This window comes from Pinus tabuliformis, chromosome 6 (genome assembly GCF_031772625.1).
Source record: "Pinus tabuliformis cultivar Carrire ecotype Pingquan chromosome 6, CPIR1, whole genome shotgun sequence".
Lineage (NCBI taxonomy): Eukaryota > Viridiplantae > Streptophyta > Pinopsida > Pinales > Pinaceae > Pinus > Pinus tabuliformis.
The window spans coordinates 1606328171-1606343778 of record NC_142292.1 but is presented as its reverse complement, the minus strand read 5'-3'; the positions used below and the strand labels follow the sequence as shown (position 1 = coordinate 1606343778).

General features: G+C 32.2%; 1 non-coding gene across 1 annotated transcript; it reads left to right on the top strand.

Moving 5' to 3' along the window:
- Positions 1–14616: 14616 nt before the first annotated feature.
- Positions 14617–14712, top strand: TRNAY-GUA (transfer RNA tyrosine (anticodon GUA)). The gene is made up of 2 exons: positions 14617–14653; positions 14677–14712. It is a non-coding gene; the product is annotated as a tRNA-Tyr (tRNA).
- The last annotated feature ends 896 nt before the right edge of the window (positions 14713–15608 follow it).

Genomic DNA, 15608 nt, shown 5'->3' with positions numbered 1-15608 from the left:
TTGTGTGCTAGCTAATGATGTTTAGATGTGTTAGAGGTGTATATAATTAGATGATGGTAGTGAATTCAAATGTGTATATTAGATGATATTTATGTATGTTAGAGGGTTCTCATCATGATGCTTATTTTTATGAAATGATATTTATTATATATTATGCGTTGATGAATTTATATCAAACTTTTATATATGAAAGTGCAAACAAAACGACTTAATTTTAAAAAAATGCAAACATATTTTTATAAATTACAAAGTTTAGTATGTTTGAAACAATGATTGTAAAATTATGATAAATATTTTTCTATTACTTAGATAGTTCAATACTCACAAGGAAAAAATAATTAAGGGTAAAATACTTTAGTTAGTTCTTAATAAGACGAAAATATGTAACTCATTCAATTTTTAATATAGAACAACAACAACAATAATAATAATAATAATAAATTAATTAAAAATACAATTTAACAAATTCAATATTGGTTTATAAAATTTAATCTATTGTTAAATTTAAAAAACTTAAGTGGGAATTTTTTGTAATTAATTTAGATTTAATATGGCTTAAAAAATTATATTTTTATAAAGTTTAATCTATTACTAAAGTTATGAGATTTTCAAGCAATTTAAATTTAATATTTAAAGAAACTCTTACCAATTTAACTTGGAAATTTCTCTCTCTAAAGATGAGGATCAAGAAATGTAAAATAAGGCTTGTGTAGTTACTTGTAGTTGGGGATTTGCTCAATTTGAAGTTCTCCCTTAAAGAGGCAAGTGATTTTTTTTCTAGTAATAAATATATAACATTTTTGTGCTATTTTGGTTCTTTATTTGCTATTGTATTGGTTTAAATTTAACTCGTTTTAACAATAAATATGAGTTAAATAAGACAAAAATGATACTATATTAGATTTAAACTTTTGACAAATAATATATTTGATTATTTCTTAATGAACAACTCAAAAAATATTATTTTTTCCACATACTTATCACGTGATAGTCACTAAAATACACGTTTTCACATTTCTCCTAGCTAATATTACATCATGTTCATAATGATAAAGACATGTCTACTTTAAATAATTTACTTATAAATACATAAAAACAGATATTTATTTTACATAATCTAAATAGGAAAGAAAAATGCATCACCAAGTCTATTTGAAAGTCAAACAAATGCCTCTTAATCACCATCACATTGAGTATCTTGAGTATTCAAAATTGGTTCCACAATACTAATTATTATTTATCATTTAATTCTTAGCCATAAAATGTTTATTAATTCAACTTTTATTATAATTGTCATTGAAAAGAAAAGTCAAAATTGTTCCATTATCCACGAAGAAAAATGTAAAACCTCTCATGCATCCATGTAAGCCCATTTGTTTCTCTTATGGTCCATAAAAAGACTTGATAAACATTGTATACATGCATAAGACCTCCTTTTAGCTAGTTTTCATAATGTTGCAAGAACTGTAATTTTAAATATAGTAAACATGACTTTACCTCTCATGTCAAGAATTTAATCTCACATATTAATACACAATTTTTTCAATGTTAAAGTCCTCATATAGTTATCACTACATCATGATTTATATTGATTTTGAACTAAACAAGAAGAAAAACCTTGTGAACTAATTAATGAACCAATAAGTATCTAAATTGAGACTAAATCTTCAATGGTATTACTAAATTCACTATTTTGTTCTCATTTTCCTATTTGAGAAGGGTTGTGACCTTGAATCTGTATTATCATAGATATTGTACACAATTGGAAATACTTAGTTTTAAGTGTAAAAATTTTTCCACTCTAAAAAAATGTGTAAAAACGTTTGTGAATCTTACCAATTATATTATAAAATGGCAACAAGACGAATAAAAAAATAATATAATTAGAGAAATAAAGAAAACATAAACATACCACATTAGTATAAATGACGAAATAACACAAGTACATATCAATATCCATTTTCATCACCCTTATTATCTTTCTTGCTTGGCATGATAACATAATTGTTCTCAAAAATATGTTTTAATCTAGGGTTGTGTCTTAATACGAACCACCAATCTCTATCCAACACATATGGGTAAAAAACCACATGGTTGTAGTGTTTTGGGAAAACATAAGGCTCCCTAGCTTCATGCCACATCTTTCTAGAGTTGATAGATATCAACCCACTATCGTGATCTTCCTTTACATTATTCCAATCAAAGGTGTCCCACCACTTGCACCTAAAAATAACATATTGGAATGAAGAGTAATCCACTTGCATGATCTCTTGTATCTTTCCAATGTAACCTAACATCCCCTGCATTAGATTTTTATCGCGGTGGCTAGCATGACTAGATTGGTCGAACTTGATTTCCACTCCATAGTCTTGTGTCATGTATCCATCATCGAAATCCTCTGTGTGAAAATTATGTCCATATGCCCACATAGATGGGAACAAATGCACATATAAAGAAGTGAAAAAATCACAATATCATGTGTCTAATAGCCTAAACGTAATTAAAAAGCATCATGCTTTCCTGCTTCTGCACTTGTGGGGCGAGGCATGAAACACAATAGTCTATTTGCATAATGAGATTCCTCATCAGATTATGGGCATGATTACAACAGAGGAGGCTTTCTCGGGGAGGAAGAAAGATATGTCGCACTTCAAGATTTTTGGAGCCTTTTTCTACTACCATGTCTCCAAAGATGCAAGGAAGAAGCTAGAGCCGATAGTAGAGTTGGGGGTATTTGTGGGTTACAAAAATACTCCCCACAACTATTGTGTGTACTTTCCATCCTTCATAATGACGGTTGTGTGAAGGGATGTAAAATTTGATGAGAAGAAAGTGACACGGTGCTCTCTTGAGAGGGAACTTCATATCCCACCAGAAGAGGATATTTGAGCTCTAATGGAGGAACCTCAAGAAGCTATGGAGCAACCACAAATTGAGGAGCAGAGAGTGGAGACCACCACTCAAATAGAATCATCTAGAGAAGGTAAGAAAAGGATCAGGGAAGCTGAGAGACTTGTATAGGATGTGAGGAAGAATGTAGGTGATCCTTCAAATCAACACATGTAGAGAAGGTCACTTGATCAGTACACTCACTATATGGCTCTAATGACTGAGCTTGTAAAGACTAAGTCATCCTCTTTCAAGGAAGCAGTAGAGAAACTTGTATGGGTTGATGTAATGGTGGATGAGTATGAATCCATTGTAAAGAATAGTGATTGGGAAGTGGTCCCAAGACCAACAAATTTGAGATGGATCTTCAAGGCAAAGCATGTAGTAGATGGAAATATAGAAAAGTACAAGGGTAGATTTGTGGCCAAGGGGTACTTTGAAGTTGAGAAGATTGACTATGAGGAGACATTTTCTCCTGTAGCAAGGTACTCATCCATTAGGTCAATTCTTTCTTTGGCTACTTAGATGGGGTGGACGATCCTCCAGATGGATGTGCAAACAACATTCCTCAAAGGATTTATTGAGGAGGAGATTTACATCAAGCAAGTAGAAGGCTTCGATACTTTTGTTTGAGAGTTTCATGTGTGCAGACTCAAGAGAGAATTATATGGTCTTAAGCAAGCACCCCGTGCTTGGTACACTAGGATCAATAGCTATCTCACCAGTTTGGGCTTCACCAAAAGTGAAGCAGATGCAAACCTCTATCATATTTTGGCAGAAGGTAAATTGTTGATTATTGTCTTATATGTTGATGACCTGATTGTAACTGGTGATGAGAAGCTAATCGGATATTGCAAGGAGGACCTTGCAAGAGAGTTTAAAATGAAGGACATGGGTCTCATGCACAACTTCCTCCATTTGGAAGTATGGCAAGGCGATGGGGAATTTCTTGTTTCTTAGGGAAAGTATGCCAACGTGATACTTCAAAGGTTTCGCATGGACAATTGCAAACCCATGGAGACACCTCTAGCAACCAATTAGGGGAAAGAGGATGCCACTTCAAGTGAGGAAGTGGATGTTATTGTTTACTGACAGTTGGTGGGTTCACTATTGTATCTTGTGAACACACGACCATATATGTTTATGCAGTCAACCAGATGAGCCAAGCCATGGTTTGGCTGACCAAATTATTTTGGAGGGTAGCTAAGCATGTTCTACGGTACCTCAAAGGCACTACCTAGTTTGGACAATGGTACAGATGGAAAAAGGGAGTGAAGTTATGTGGCTTCATAGATGCAGATTAGGTGGGGAGTCCATCAGAATGAAGAATTACATCAGGCGTAATTTTCAGTGTTGGGTTCGTAGCAGTTTCTTGGTAAAACAGGAAGAAAATATCTATGGCAGTCAACTAGAAAAATACATGGATGTCGTTCAAGCAACATGTGAGGTAATTTGGATGAGAAAGATACTTGTTGGATTATTTGGTCAGATGATGGATCCAACTTTGATCTACTCTGATAATTAAATTTGCATCAAGCTCTCTGAAAATCCTATTTGTCATGATCGATCCAAGCATATAGATATCTAGTACCACCACTTATGAGACTGTGTGCAGATGTAGATAATGTTGTTGCAGTACAATCCGACATAGGAACAAGATGATGACATTTTGAAAAGGGCCTTCTCAAGAGGGAAGTTTGAGTTCCACATGTGCAGGATAGGGGTGGTTGATAATCCCTTTCTTGTTGAGAGGGAGTGTTCAAAATGCAGTAAGAAATTCTCAATTTTATTTTTCCTTGATTAAATTGAGAAAATTTGAATTTCCACATTAATAGACAACTTGGATGATGTTAACTTGAGTGACATGACTTGTTTCACCTAGTTTACTCAGTAAATTCGAGTTGGAGGAGTTAGAGTTCAGTTAAGCATGTGTGATTTCTATTTTGTAGCAATCAAGATCATTTATCTAAGGTTGTTTTGAGTTAAACTAGTTCCAATTGTTGGAGGAACTAGTGGAGGATCAAGTTGTGAAGTGGGACTTCAGTCAAACTCAATGATCATCCAATTAACTGATCAATCAACCAAAAATATCTAGTGCATGCTGAGAATTCGAGTTACCCAGTTGAGATGGAGATTCCAAGGCAATGTAACATAATTTGTAGACTAGTTTTGAGTGTACAGGTGTTGCATGTAGTCAGGTGATCAAATTAAGGAATTTTGAAATTCAATTTGAGGAATTTCATAGATAATAGGGGCCTAATTCCTCCAGGAACAACCCAAGGAAATAGGAGCTCGAACCAAGGCATAAATTGAATAAGTCTGGGTCAGAGGTCTCTATTGAGCAGAGAGATAGGTCGTACACTTGCAGGGTGAACTTAGTTGAGAAAAGAAATTGTAATACATCTTTATTCATTTGATTAATGCGAGAGGCAATGGGGTTTTTAGTAGATTGCTTTCCCCAAATAAAAATACTTGTTGCATGTGTTTTATTTCTTCTTGCATGTTTGAAATTATTGTTCTAAATTGTGAAATAATGTCCGTAAAGCATTAGTGTAGGTTTGTGTCTTGTGATTTTGATTAAAACTTCATGAGCAGTTGCAAATCTACAACATAATTATAAAAGTACCAATTAGGAAATGGATTTTGATAGGGGTGATGTACCAAGAGGTGTCTTGTGTTGGACTGACTTGCTTGGGTGTCCAAGGAATCTTCTTGGCTACAAAATAGATTTGTTCAGTTCCTTCATTAACCTCTTAGATGATTGCTTTAATCCTTAGTAAGGATGGAAAATCTTGGGTGGCATTCTTTTGGTCACAAATGATACATACTTCCACACCATTAAGAGGACACTCTCAAAGAGGGTGTTTCTTCAGACATTTGGAACAAAAGATAGCCAAAGCAAGCTCAAATTCTTCCCTTTTATTTTTAGCATGTAAGGTGTATATTTTAGAACTAAGTGTGCTAATATTAAATTTATGTAGTAGGTTTCCTAATTAATATTTCATCACACCAACCCCTTCTGATTGGTTAGTTTTAAAAATAGCATTTTGAGAATATATTCCATACTTAGACCTTCCCCTGGAATATTTTTGACATAATTCATTGATGTCTTGATGGATTAATTTGGAAACATCCAATGCCCCCATAATATTTAAGGTATTGATATAATATTTCCATATCCATTTAAGAAAATGTATTCACAAGGTGTCATCATATAGAGTGTTTTGTTTAGTCCAATGTAGATTGCATTGAAATCTCTCTACATAGTCCTCCAAACATTATTCATATCTTTAGGACACCTTGAATATTTCTTCGTTAATATCTCACACCTTATAATAGTCTTGATACTTCTTTAAAAATTTCACATTCATCTCATCCCAAGCTCGAATGGTATTCCCCTAGGTCCCATAAATTAGTGAAGACCTTATTCCTCTGAAGTGGTTGGAAATAAATTTGTTTTTTGTAGATATGTTGAATAATCATAGTTATTTCAAAGGTTATCAAACTCAAACAAAAAGGTATATGGGTCTTCACTTCTGATACCATGAAAGTATTGAAGAATAGGAGGGGGGTTTTTCATTAAAACCATTTCATCATGTTCCTATATGGGAAATTAAAATCTAACATTCTGTTTAGGTCATTTGTCCCTCCATCCCCCATCCCTATCAATGGTTTATCTTTTTAATGGCTCTTGTTGGAACCTTCGAAACTTTTGATGCCCTCCATTATTACTAGTTCTTACCTATGGAGTTGAACTACCATGTTATGGAGTCATTCTTAAGGATTGATGCTCCCACCTTTACTTTCCAAGATGTTTAATATGGGTGGATCCTATTGTACCACATAGTGGTTTTTTTTAATCCAATTGTTTTTTTTTCAGTGCACGTACCATGCCCTAATATGCATGATAATAAGGATGTAGAGTACTGAAAGGCTTAGTCAACGGTTCCCTTTGGTCACTTCTAGTCCTGTTTTATCTTTACCCTAATCAGGTAAGGATCCCTAATTATTTTGAGTGCCTCCCCAGAAATAGTGCCAAAAATGATGATGTATTCACCTATTTTTCATTTTGATTAAAGGTTTCAGGATACACTGTGCATTTATCTTACTAAATTGGGGTTGGTAAATTTGCGAGGCACTCTGTGCAATATACATAAGAAGTGAGCTCCTTACCTTGTCCTAAATGGAATAACTCTATTAAGAAGTAAAACCTATGAGAACAATTTCACATGGAAAGAATTTCCAAAGGATGGCCTACAACTCATATAGATGGCACCGCATGAACCTAACTCTTATTCTTGAGTGGATATCTATGTGTCATTAGGTAAGCCCGAATCTTGGAAATTTTGTAGCATATTGATTCCACAACATCTACTTACCATAGCTTAAAAAAAGCTGACTCTGCAACAGTTAGCTATAGGTCTTATTCCCCAACAATGAAATATCAAGGAAATGGGCCCTAAAACTATTAACCAATAAATTCACAAATCCACACCATTCAATTACTATGAAATTGGCTACTTCAGAATAAATCATATTTACATTAACTCAACATAAAAATATTCATATAACATGTAACTATTGTAAAAATAGTCATCGTTCTACTTGCATAAACAAATAGCAAATGATCATCATAACATCGTACCTTGAGTGGGCCCTTCCCCAAGGTTGACATGTGCCTTCTATGCTAATGAACTATCAACACATTCTCAAATGCATCCAAATTACTCACAACAAGAAATCAGAACATGACCATAGTGGTCAAGTTGATTTCACAACACTAACACAACTTGTATATTTGTATTAAAACTGATAACAAATATCGAGTATAGAATGTTGATTTTTCAGGATCCCCTTGCTTCACAGAATCATACATATATATAATTTGAAAGGAGTCACCATTTTAATGTATAACAAAATGATTCTACCGAACGGTGGACAAAATAAGCAAAAAATAATTTTAGTTATAGTAGGGACAAAAACAACTACAACAATTCAAACGACTGCGGGGGTTGATGCCCCTCATGATTTTATAATCTCCATACAAACCAATGGCATAACTACCAATTATTCACACTGAGCTAACCCATGCCTTGTTCAATTCTGATATATGTGTGTTTTTTTGGGCATTTGATATCACCATATGCATGTTGTATAAACTCCTTACCATTTTATCATTATTTTGGTGGATATTCGCTTTGCAAGTTGGATTGTTGGCCCTGAAAATAAGGCACTACTATCTTTCATCGTTGGGAAAAATGATCCTCATGGACTTCAAAGGTACCAGCCAAAGAACTACCAGTGCACCCCTACACATTTATACTTTTAATTTTAATAATTAACTTGGGATTACACTTCTTATGGCTATCCACCAGTAGCGTAAGAATCCTTAAGAAACATAGTCAATCCTTTTTATTATTCACACATTATAACTTAGACACACACACACACACATATAAAACTTGGGCCTGATAACTCTTCAAAACATTCCTTAATTCAAATGATAAACAATAAGTCAAAGAAACATAATAAGAATAGATACCTTTGCACTGAAAATGGAAAATATCATATTTAATGATCCAAAAATAGGGAAAGAAGAATGAGCTTAAGTCAAAAGAAATGGTTTGATGGGAAAAAAGGATGTCAATTTGACACCTCATCAGTCATGACCTTAAAATCATATATGTATATATGTATGTATGCATATAATCCCTATACATATAATATACCATAAATCTATATATGTATATGTATGAGAGAATGTGTGTATACAAGAAAACAATTACAAATTATATTTGACTATAAAAAGAAAATCACATTCTTCAAGTACTTAAAGCACACCACAAATAGAAGTATATATGCATACTACATTTACAAGAATATAGTGTCATACTACACTTACAACATTAAAATTATAGTAATAATATATATTCATTTCTTTCCCCTGATAAAATAAAACCACTTTTTCTCTTTTCATGTTCTTCATTTTAATTTCATGTCAATCCTTTTAAGAAGGAGCTCTAATAACTAATTGTGAGTCATAAAGAAAGAGATTATAATTGTTAAAAGGAACCAGTAATTCATATGAATAAGAGGTAGGTGTTAATTTTTTGATGTCTTTTGGTTAACCTAAAGGGGATTCAACTACCATGGCATCCTTGAAGGAGGAAAGTCTTGCATCTATTTCTTCTACTTTATCTCCCAAGAAAAGAGTAGATTCCCAAATTAGAACTTGTTGGTTTCCATTTACCTCAGTGTTATCAAGGTCATTCTCTAAACCTCGTTCTTACAAAAAAATTCCATCTCTTGGTTTTGATTTAATTTTATTTTTCTAGGAGGTTGATTTCTAGCATGGGGACAAAATGTTTCAAAATATGGGATTTGTCATTCCTAAAAGTTGTGTTCACATAATCCAATATTGGTATGCATTAAATACTTCCATATGAGGATCATTTTGTTTGGAAGACCCTTATTAAAGTCTATCTCAACATAGATACAAGCATATGTGCATAAATTTGCCATAACTCTCTCCTTATTTTATTTTATGTAAGTTCCTAAAGCATTTCCAATACCTCAAAAAATTATAATTACAAAAAATGTAATAGAAAATAAGGAGGATAAACTCAAAGTGGCATTTTAATGACTAACATAGTCTTAGGACTAAATTCAGGAAACCATAAAGTTATAAAAGACCCTACACTTTCCCAAAATCAAGGACCCTCCTCAAATAGTTACTAATAATGAGCATGATCATAAGTGAATAACAACAAAGCCCTTGGAACACAAACAAATCTCACATTTCTTAATTCAAGTTGAGTGAATCTATTGAAACAATGTCGATGGAGGAGGTTAATACCCACAAAGAGATCACACATTTGTCTAAGTCAAGTGAATCCACTTAAACAATGTTGATGTAGGAGATTGATAGCCATTAAATATTGAAGAATATCAAATATTTTCATATATTGAGTGTAGATGGGTTACCTCTGTCTTTGTGATTTCCACTAAGGCCACCTCTTCACTATGCTCTAGTATATAAGCACCATGAATAGAAGAAAATTTCAAACAATTTCAGCATGCGCAATTGTTTTTAACTATATTATTAAATGACATAGGTTTGGAAATTAAAGGAATTCCTCAACCTATATCTTCTTCACCACAAGCATACCAATAAAATTGAGGATGGAATCTTTGTCTATACTAACAATTTGATCCTAAAATTATTTTCCCTCGTATATTAATCATTATTGATTCACATAAATCCCTTCTACACACTCTAATTTCTACTTTAGTTCAAATACAGAATCTTCACAATGCATCCACAAGCAGGGGACATTTTTAAAATAGGACCTAATCATAATTTAAAATTATCCCTTCTTTTCTTGTGAAACACCAAACACCATGTTAAAATTTCATCAAACACTTTAGCTATAAGCATTTCATCAAACATACCATATATCCTAGATAAACACCTTTTCTTTTCATGTGAGAAATATATTTATATTCCATATGAGATATTAGAGAAATTTGATCCTTGTTGTTTTTCAATGTATGTCCCTAACTATATCAGGGTACAAAGAGTTGGGTCTCGAGCTACTTTCACTTAGGAATGATCTCTCTCACCAACCTAAGTGGCTTCTCATGGTAGAAGAAAAGGGATATGACAGAGGATGGGGTCATATCAAGTTGTTTCTTGAGAAAGCACTCATGTGACAGAGGAATGACATGATGGACAATTTCACCTACATCCTTCAATGACTTCTAACAATGGTTGAAGCTCCTTCAACAAATAGTAATTTTAGAGGTGCAACACCCTTCAAGGTACAAGTTAAATTTGGTATCCCCTTATTTGAAGGCCAAATATATGTAAATTCTTTATAGAAACAATAAAATCTATTAGAGGGCTATTACTCTATCCAAAATATTCATGACAATGAAAAGATCATCTTTGTGCTCCTAACACCCCTTCCCCATGTAAAAATTGGTGGGAAAGAAACTAGGAGATCCATAGTGAAGATGAGTCTACAATATTCAAGTTAAGACCCACTTGGGAAACATTTTTTGATGCCATCAAGGAGGAGTTCTACCTTGTGGGTATTATGATAAATAATACACAAAATTGACAACTCTGTGATAGGAGAGAGACTATATAATGCCAATGGCTTCTGGTTTTGAAGTACCTTAGTGACCTACACAAGTACATCCAAACAAAGATGGATTTCTTGAACATCTTCTCATTGGGAGTCACTTATCAGTACAATGTCAAAATTGAGCAAAAATTGAAGTAGCGAATAAGTGGGAGTTTGGGTTCACAAATCATTTGCAACAAAGCTTGGAAAAGGTGGTCCTCACTCAAAGAAAAAGAGGCAGAGTAAGGAGAGCGAACCTCAAGACAACTAGCCTAAGTCATAGGAAAAGAACGACACTAGAAAATAGTGTGAGTTCCACAAAAGCACTAATACAACATTGATGAATGTCACTCAAAAAAATCATTTTTAGTTTAACTTAAAGAAAATAAATGAATCCCAACTCAAATTCTGATTTGGAATACAATAAAATAAAGTGGATCATCGATGTAGAACCTAGTGCTACCATTATGATTGCAAAGATTCAACAAGAATAGTTAGAGGAGCCTTAGGAGGCGGATCACCTTTTTCATTCACAAATATGGGTGAAGGGGACACCACTACATTTCATTGTTGATAACGAGACTCAAAAGAACCAGATGTCCACTTAGGTTATCAAGAGATTGAAGTCTCTCATGATGTGGTCTTTTACATTTTATCATTTAATAAAAGAATTAAGTTCTTTTTATAACATTATTTCCTTTGCATTATTTTCTATGCACTTGTGATGTACTATATTGTTGATGTTTAATATTCTTCCTTACATAGTCTATATATACATTTTTTTATCCTTAAGGGACTGTTGAGACTCAACAAAAATCCATTACAACAAAGATCAACATGTCATTTGTAAAAAATGAATTTGGGTGGAGAGGAGAAAAATCAGTCTTCCTAAGTGCCTAAAATAAATCCAATTTAAATTCAACATGTCTCATATACCAATTTGGTGTTTGGCTTGACCGTGACCTTAAAATTGGATAATAATAATAATAATAATATATATACACACTTTCTCATATAAAACATATTTGAATACTTCAAAGTGTTATTAAATTAAAAAATAAATATCATACCAGACATATTTATAAATATTAATACGAGAAAAATGGAGAGAATTTGAAGCTCTAACCTGGAAATATGCCACACAACATGAAAGAGATTTCATTAGTAGAGAAAAGGAGAATAAGTTAACAATTAATTAATTTTTTTTTTTTCATATTTTAATGATTAAAAAACTATAAATTATTATTAATTTTAGATTATAATTTTAATAGTATGAATAAATTTAAAATTTATTTTTAAAAGATAATTTGAAGTTTTTATTTGTAGTTTGTTTCCATCGAGACTCCCAGAAATTTTCCGACTGACGACGAGATGATGGAAGAAGGGTCCCCTGTTTGGAAGCGGAGAAAAACGACGCCCAGAGGCCTCTCGGCGACGGACCTGGACACTATTCGTGAGCTCCTGGAGAGCCTGGTGAGTCGGCAGCAGAGGTTTTTCGTGGATCTGCTGGATTCCATGGAGCAGAAAGAGGAAATCCGCGAGCAGATTCGTCAAGAAAAGGAGGAAAAGATGTGAGCGATGGCAAAAGCGAGCGGAGGTTCTGCGGTTAATTAAGTTTAGGGCTGAGATGGAGTCGAGATTTTCCAAGTCCGCTCGGCGGGCGACGCTATGGGAAGAGCTTGCAGAGCTTTTGGGGCGGAGGGTATTAAGCGCGATGGGGAGCAGTGCAGAGAAAAATGGGACAAGCTCATGGCAGAGTTCAAAGGTGTGAGCGATGGAAAGAGGGACCAGAGCAAGAGCCCTTATTATGCAGAACTCACCACTGTCGTTGGCACTAGTTGCTCTGCTGAAGCAGGGTGAAATTTCTAGGATTAAGCGTGGGGTGAAGCTCTGCAACTTCTCTATTGGCCTAAGTAAACATTAATATAATTTCTTTCTGTCAGATCATGTATCAAAAAGGCTAGGCCAGGCCAGGCCATTTAAAGACTATAGTTGGTAGTTAAGCTACTCCTCTGTACATATAGATGAATGATTTGCTTTTGTTACATATGAAGGAATGATTTCCTGTTATTTTCAAAAGGAGGATTTAGGTCATCAAGGTATGTAGTTCAAGGCAGTGTTTTGGTGGCTATGGGGCTTTTGTGTATGCTGCCTTCACTGCTTGTGAGGCTAGCTGCTGTGTATTTTATCTGGCCTGTTCAAAACTTCCAAAACTTGAATATAGCAATTTACCATAAAAAAATTTAGCTTCTTCTTCCAAAAAAAAAACAAAACATAACATAACTTAATGTAATGGGACATTGATGTGAACATTCAATATATTTTTATGCTTTATCAAAGTATTTTTTTGTTGTATTTGTATAATTCAATTTATACCTTACAACATTTCTTTTGCAATATTTGGTGTCCTAATAATAAGTAGAGTGTCTACCCTGAAACACTAGATAAACAAAATATCTTATACAATTTTCTTCGAAAGCTTCCTATAATAATTTAAAATTGTAAAAATAATGATTTTGAAATAATAATATGGCCACAATTGAATTTAACACGAATTGTGTGGAAAAATATTTTAAAAATTTTAAACATGTGTGTTTTAATTAAAGCTTACCTAACATCAAGGTGGAAGATTTAGTAAAGTTCTACGTTGTATTATAAAAGAAAGGGAGGATAGTGCGAAAGAAATAGTTTTTTAGAAAGGATATTACAGGTTGAATTTATAAGATAAATTAAAGTCGGTGGTTTGAAATGCGTTTATTTAAGAAAATATATATATATATATATATATATATATATAATTTTAAAATTTGTTTGGTTTAAAATTAAAATATTATAATTATTATAATAAATAAAGAGTAATATAATTTATTAACTGATCAATATAATTATATAAAAGTAATTTATTATATGAAATGTGAATTATATTTAATTTTTTAATTTAATTTATTATAAATTAGTTTGAAAAATAAATATCAAAATATAATAATAAAATAAATTAATATAAATATAAATATAAATATAAATTATTTAAACATTTAAATTTTTTTATAAATATATTTTTATTTTATTAAATTTAATATTAAAATAAATGAATTGTTTTTAGTGAGGTTTTTTAGAAGTTTTTTCCTGGTAATTTTTTCCAGTCTAAATTCTCTAAAATGTAGGAATTTATTGAAATCACAAGTTTGATGGGTAACCCCTGCAGCGCTGAATCCATATTACAATCAACCAGCTAGAAAGACAAAAAGTCACACTCCAAATTCAACCAGCTAAAAAGACAAAAAGTCACACTAAAAATTAAAATATTATATTTTACAATTAATCAATTAACTTAATATAATAAATTAAAATAAAATAAAACAATTACATTTCAGTTTAAAATAATAATAATAATAAAAATAAATAACTTTTAAATTACACTTAAATTTAAACATTTCTGCTCACCATAAATGTTTTATAAAACATTACCCAAAAAGAAAGATAGGAAAGAAGACTAAATGTTCAAAACAAAAATGCAAATAGCAGTGACAAATATTTATCTTTTTGCTCCATCCGAGAATAACTTGATAAAAGCAAAATACAGCTGCGCTTTCAACGTCCGACCTTAGCTCAGTTGGTAGAGCGGAGGACTGTAGTGGGTATCGAATGCTTCATTGTAATCCTTAGGTCGCTGGTTCGAATCCGGCAGGTCGGAAAACAAAATCTTTTGCTGAGTTACTCTCCCGTCTTGGAATACATTTACGCATCCGTTGGAAAAATGTGGAGATCCGGCAGGTCGGAAAATAGGGATTGGAAAAATGTGGGAGATCCGGCACGTCGGAAAATAAGGATTGGAAATGGGTTTTTTTCTTAATTTTTTTTAGTTTGATTTTTTGGAGGTTTTTTCAGTGGATTTTTCCGGTCTAATTTCTATAAAATCTGACTAGAATTCATTGAAATCACAAATTTGATGGATAATTGTGCTCTACCTAAAACTGCAAAAAATCGCACTAAAAACAACTTCATTATTTTTAAGCTTTCCTGCTGAGTTCCTTTTCCAGCCCTCCCACATAACTATAATAGCAATTAATCCAAGTACATTATACAAATACACTATACGAAATAACAAATGTCTCAGTAATATTTTAATAATATTTATGGTGTCTTTTATATAATAAAGTAAAAAATATAAACTAAATTAAATAAAAACATAAATCAACCTTTTAATAAATTAAATATTTATGGTGTCTTTTATATAATAAAGTAAAAAAATATAAATTAAATTAAATGAAAACGTAAATCATCATTTTAATAAATTAAATATTTATGGTGTCTTTTATATAATAAAGTAAAAAAATATAAATTAAATTAAATAAAAACGTAAATCAACATTTTAATAATATTTATGATACGTTTTCTCACTCAGCGTCAGGTCCCACATAACTATAATAGCAGTTAATGCAGGTACATTATGCGAAATAACAAGTGTCTCAGTAATGTTTTAATAATATTTATGGTATCTTTTATATAATAAAACGAAGAATGCAAATTAAATTAAATAAAAACCTAACTTAAAATTTTAATAATATTTATGGTAGGTTTTCTTACTTT